At 44.4% G+C, this 6600-nt stretch overlaps 1 pseudogene; it reads right to left on the bottom strand.

Annotated features, from left to right (window-relative positions):
- Positions 1–1098: 1098 nt before the first annotated feature.
- Positions 1099–1255, bottom strand: LOC121475167 (annotated as a pseudogene).
- Positions 1256–6600: the final 5345 nt, after the last annotated feature.

Raw genomic sequence — 6600 nt, 5'->3', positions numbered from 1 at the left:
GCCCCCGCACCCCTCAATACCCTCCTCCTTTCTGCCTCTGTGAATGTGACTACTCTAGGAGCCTCATATAAATGAAATCACACAGCATTTGTCTTGGTGTAACAGGCTTATTTCACTTAGTAGACTTTTTTGTTTGTCTTGGAAGATAATAAAAATGCTATTTATGTTAATGTGCACTTATTATTGTTCTTTTTTTTATTTATTTATGATAGTCACAGAGAGAGAGAGAGAGAGAGAGGCAGAGACACAGGCTGAGGAAGAAGCAGGCTCCATGCACCGGGAGCCTGATGTGGGATTCGATCCCGCGTCTCCAGGATCGCGCCCTGGGCCAAAGGCAGGCGCCAAACCGTTGCGCCACCCAGGGATCCCTTATTATTGTTCTTTTAATGAACAACAAAAACTTAAAAATTCTCAGCTTTAAATTCTAATACAATCAGGACTGATAGATACAAATCACTAGCTCTTTGGGCTGCTCAGCAATTTTTCAGAGCATAAAAGGGCCCCAAGATCAATAAATTTGTTCTAGATACCTGGGATCATCCACTGCTTATCACTCTGTATGGTTCAGAGAGCTGGAGTAATTTTTCAACATTCCACAGCTAACAAGTGCCCTAGCTCAGATGCCACCTCCTCCAGGAAGCAGAGTTGAGTGCTTTCTCTTCTGCTCTCCTGGTGCCTTATACACGTCTCTATTATGCCAGCAGCTGCTTGCTGTAATTCTAATTCTGCTGTTTGTCTTCCCATCCCTATTTCCCTATGATGACTATCATGGCAGGAGCTGGATGATATGCGTTTTGTGTCTTATTTATTTTGTGTCTATATTAACTGAATACTTCATAAGGGGATGAATGACGAAACCCAATGGCAGCCAACAAACTTTGAAAGTTACAGGATCAACTCCTGGTCCAAGTGAATAATCTAGAATTTTAAGGGGCTATCAATTGAATATTTTTAATGGCTATGATATAGCTTAATGTGTTTGAGAAGAAATAACTTACGTGTGGAACTTGGCATTTCACAGATTTCATGGTTTAGTATGAACTTAAAGTTAAGTAAATAATATTGGAGTGAGTACAATGGAACTGCACAAAATCGTGAAGGCGGCACTCTAATGCAGAAATTTGGAAAGCTCTGTCTTAGTTGCAAATTGTATTTCCTCTGATGAATATGTTTTCCAGCTACCCTCTTTTTCAATTAGCAATAATCGCACCTCGGATAAACCTCATTGGCCATGATACTGCCACTGCGCAAAGCTGGCTATCCTCTTTTTGTACATCTGCTGATCAGAAGAAATCTATTGGTTGAGATTCCTTGAAATTTCTATAATATGTGCAAATATGAGTTAATACAGAATATATGAATCCCATAATGTGGGATTCGAAAGCCAGTGCTAGTATGCCCTAGTATATGTTATTTTTTTTAAAATCTCATCTTTTCTTGACCATGACTTTATTTCTTACTTGTTGAAAACATGCTTTAAATTCTCTCTTGATGGATGTTCTGTTTCCCCAAAGACATGGAGCCTTTGACATTTTTTGAACGTGATTAAAAATAGTCTGTGTTGAAGATGAAAAACTCGTGGAATGATACACTAAACTCTTGCACTGTTTGTATTTTATTAGTAAAAATACAGTTAAGACCTATAGATGCTGCCATAATAAAGAGATTTTCAGTGCTGTAAACATTGCTTTCTGATTTACTATGATTTGGGTATTTATTAAATCCAGGACTGTTTCTGGCCTAAACTTACTAGAGTTTGGGGTCTAAATTAGACAAGATATCAGAAGATCTTACATTCCATAGGGAAGAGTGTCTGGGAAATGTGCCTTTTGTAGGTCTCCGTGGAGTAAAGCTTTTGATCGCTTGCATACTTGGTTTTGATTTACCTCCAAACCACGTTGACCACTTTGGTGTGCAGGGCTAAAGCAGAATCTTTTAACTAGAGCGATGGGACAGACTTCAGCTCCTTTGCCTTCAGACCAGATGCAGGTCTTGTCCCCCCCCCCCCCACACTCCATATGAAGAGTGTGGGGAGGATGCCTCATGAATAATGTCTTCCTCCTGGGGACCTGGTCCAGGGATCAGCATCTTGTGGAAACGAGTTGGCCCACTCTTTTATCTAACCCTATTTAGTTCTGAAAATCACAGATTGTCTGCATTGAAAGGGAATCAAAGACAAAGCTATTCAACACACTTCTTTCATGGTTGAAGAAACTGGCAACTAGAGAGACGAAGTAATTCACCCAGGTCAGTCATGAATTGGGGACAGAGCTGGGGCTGAAACTCGGGTCTGTCATTAAAAGTTCAGTTTTCTTTCAGCTACCAGTGAATGGAGAATGTTCGTGGGCTTCTTGGAATGCAGTCCTGGAGTGTGTAGTGAAGTGGGGTCAGGCCCACCCCAACTCTCTCTCTCTCTCTCTCTCTCACACACACACACACAATATTCCTACCCTCAGCAGCTGTGTGACTTTGCTCAGGTCACTTATGGAAATTAAGGCTTGAGGGGGTAATTGGCTCCACAGAGATGCTAATTCCTGTGCTGGTTGTGGCCTAGGCTGCAGGAGACTACGTAAGTGGAAGCCCTTTGTGAGCTGTAAAACATTCTGAGAGTGGAATGTAGTGCGAGTAACAGAAAGCCAAGCTCTGAAATGCTTCAGTTTGTGCAGGTACAAGAAATCTCTTGAGGTGGTGAATCCTGCCGTCTGTTCTCCTTTGCATAACTCACACTCTGTAATTATAATATTATTATAACCAAATAGGTAGGCCTCTCTCTTTCTCTCCTCATCCCTGGCAGCCTCCTAAACCAAATTCTCAATTTCAGACCTTGCAGGAGGTTCCCCTTGGACCTTCGGTTTGTTATTTCAAAGCTATGATAAAAAGAGTTTAAAGGTACAGACATGTTTAAGAAAAATATACTTATTGCTCTGGGCCTTTTCTTTCATTCTGTGATATTTGGCAAGCTTGTTATACTTGCTAGAGCTGGGGGCTGGAGGCCCGGCTGGGTTTTGACCCCTGCTCGGCTCTGTATCCCTTTGGATCACTGTGTAAAATAAGAAGGCCAGCTCAGAGGACCACTTAGAGCCCTGTTTTAGCCAGCTCAGGCTGCCCTAGCGAAGTACCACAGGCTGTGTGGCTTAAACAACAGGAACTTCTTTTCTTACGGTTCTGGAAGGCACAGTATGAGACCAGGGTGCCAACATGGCAGGGTCTGATCAGAGCTCTCTTCCTGGCTTGCAGATGGCTGGCTTCTCTCTTGTGTCCACACACAGGAGGGAGAAAGAGAGAGAGAGAGAGAGAGAGAGAGGAGTTTGAAGATAGAGTTTTGTTTTTGTTTCTGTTTGGTTTCCTAACTCTATTTTTTTTATCTCCTGCATGAATTAAGAGATAAATGGGTTCAAAATAATGATACGTACCTATGTTATGGGGCACACTATAAAAAGGTAATTTGTGACATAAAATGAGAACAGGGTTTTATAGGAGCAGAGGTTTTGCATCCTACCGAAGTGAAGTTGGTATCAATTCAAACTAGATTGTTGGGAATTTAGGCTGCTAATTTTAACCCCCGTGATAACTATAAATAAAGCATTCCACAAACACACGCAAAAAAAAAAAAATGAGAAGGGAATCGGGTTCGCTAAAAAAATCAACTGAACACAAAAACAAAGCAGTAATGGAGAAAATGAGAGACTTTAAGAAGGTAGAAAACAAATAACAAAATGGCACAAGTTCTTTCTTACACCAATTTCTTTAAATGCAAAAGGCTGAAACTGTCCAAACAAAAGACAAAACTCGGCCAACTGGATAACAAACAAGCAAACAAAAACTGTCTCTTTTCTTGTAAGGGTACTCATCCAATCATGAGAACCCTGTTCTCACCATCTCATCTGAACATAATTATTTCCCCAAAGCCTCACCTCCAAATACCATCACATTGGGGGGTAGGGCTTCAACATATGATTTTTTGTGGGGGATAGAGATGCAATTCAGTCCATAGCAGGCCTCTTCTAATCTAAATGCCGTGAGTCAATATTACATGTGAAAGGTAATGCTAAGTACTGAGAGATACCAGAAAATTCTTGGTGCAGAAAATCCAAAAAACCACTAACTCCTGAAAAGAATACAGCCCATTTGGAAAGCAGTTGCAGTACAAGGCCGCGTGAGAAGACTCCCACAAGGAGCAGAGACAAGGGGGCCTGCAGAAGTTCCGAAGACAGAGAGATCACTGAAGGCTGGGAGAATTAGGAGGTCTTCCTGGAGGAGGTGGTGTTGAGTTGGATTTTGAAAGATGGTAATAAATGGTGATGGATGTGGGGTGGGTGCCAAGCAGCAAGCACAAAGGTGGAAAGGAGGTTTTTTTTTTTTTTTTTCTTTTTTTCCTTTTTTTTCTTTGGAGAACAGATGAGTCAACCTGCTGGCCTTGAGTTTATTGAGTTTAGCTGGAGGTAGTCCTGGAAATACTGCTTCAACTCAGACAATTCTAAAAGCCAAGCTAAGAGTCTTGGAGCATATATGATGCCTGAAGAACCACTTTATTTTATTAACAATCAAAGTGGGCTTTTGGGAAAGGTAACCCTACTGCCTGGGGCAGAGAAGAGATGAACAGAGAGACCAGTTTGGAGGCTAGAGAAGTGGTCTTGAGTGACTTCTCACTTCCTCTTACACATCCAGGCTGTCTGTTGCAAAAGAACAGCCTTGGATTTATTCACCGCTGGAACCTGCAACCACCCTTCTGGTTTTGGCTTCTGCTTTGGATAATCAGATTTATTTCCTCTTGTCAGGTATTATATTCTGTTGGCATAGTAGACAGAGGCTCTGGGTACATCCTGATAGGTGTCTGTAGCCAAGACAAGAAACTGGTTTTAGGAGCAGCTGACACTGGGGAGGGCGGGCATCTCCCTGGTCCCAGCAAACCTCCTCTTTGGCAAGACTGGACTCGGTGGGGAAGGAAGGCATGAACCACAGCATGCTCTGCACGACCTCTTGGGAACCGTCCTCTTGAAGGATAAAAGACTTTCTGTCCGGTTTTCAGTAATCCTGATTCCTGCAAGTTGAAGCAGGCAATCTGTGTCTGCTTTGGTAACCCGAAATTCCTTAGGCTTCTCCTGCTGGTGAACCTTTGCTTCAGGCTGCATAGCAGGGGCACCTGTGCCCTCCTGTCCAAGTGTCCCGATTTTATGTGCCGGTATGTTTCCTATGGTTTTACACACAGCCCTCGGGGTCCTTTTTGGTGTCTGTTTCCCACCAAGGCACTTGAGAATGCTGATTCCTGGGGACTCTAAGTTCTACACCTCTGATTGTTCTGGACACTTACTACTGGAGCTTCCATAGATTTTAGAAGCTAGCAGGCCTCCTTCAGCTCTCCCTGCACTGGAGCCACTTTGCACTCAGGGAGAAATGGGGAGACATGGCTCAGGGTCTCACCCCAGAGTCTTCCTTGGTGCCTCTGGCTGGAACCCAGGGCATAAACCTTCCTCCCTGCAGGCTCTTTTCTTCCTGCCAACAAACACCCAAACCCACAACTTCAGAAGATTTTCAGACATGGCCAGACTCCAAGTCCCAGAGCCTGGGTACTTCTGCAACCCACACTAGCCCTGACATGGTTTGCTTAGACTGTACCTTGCTTCTGGAAGCTTAAAGGTGGCTGGACAGAGCAGCAGGTGCCAGGACATTGACAGCAGCCATTCACATGGGTTGGGGGTTCTCCGGTGGGCTAAAGGGTGATGGAGAGCCATGTGTGGATCTGAAGTATCCACTGGGGACATTTCATCGTCACAAACACCAACAGACAGGCTGGCTTTTTAGGGAATCCAAGACAGAGCTGGGTTTCTAAGAGGATGAGCTCTGCGAACTAGATGGTTGGCCACTGAGTGCACTCGTGTCCTGGGCAGATTCAGGGGAGGGCCAGGGACGGCGTGGCAGGACGGCTGCCCTGATACACCTGCTCCAGACCCACCACACCACGTATGTACCGCACACTCTCTCTATGCCCTGTTTGGTCCACCTACACACGTGTCTGCCTCTGATTCCATCTGAGCTCATATGGCACCTCCTTGGTCATTACAGCTTTTTCTTTCCCCCTTGTGGGCATACCACTTGGCACCTCCCCTAGCGGCAGACACTTAGGATGCTTTGACTCTCTTGCTGTTTTAACAGTGCTCCCCTAAGGGCAGCTAACAGACCCCATTTCACCTATGAGCGAAGTACTTGCAAAAGGCCATAACTTTCTAGAAGTGGAGCAGCTGCTGAATCAAGCTGTACATTTCCTTAAACTTTGGGGTAAATACCACCAAGCTGTTTTCCAGCAAGGCCATCCGTCTTTGCACTTGAGCCAGAAATGTGTGAGTGTTTCCATCACCCCACGCTCTCACCGACGCCACCGCGGTTCAACTCCCCGGCCTTGCCTAACCGATCGGTGCAAAACCATCTTCCCCGAATAGTTACAATTTGTTTCCTATTATCTCGGAAGAGGTTGTGCACCTTCACAGAGCATCCTTAGAAGTCATGGGCTACCCGGTCCTCTTGGAGGAGGCAGAGGACAGAAGGGAACAATAATTCGCAGCCGAAAGGTAATTGTAATACGTTTCTTGAGGTCGAGCAGGT

This window comes from Vulpes lagopus, chromosome 13 (genome assembly GCF_018345385.1).
Source record: "Vulpes lagopus strain Blue_001 chromosome 13, ASM1834538v1, whole genome shotgun sequence".
In the NCBI taxonomy this organism is placed as follows: Eukaryota; Metazoa; Chordata; class Mammalia; order Carnivora; family Canidae; genus Vulpes; species Vulpes lagopus.
Note: the sequence above shows the minus strand (reverse complement) of the source record. Positions and strands in the feature narration are given on the sequence as shown.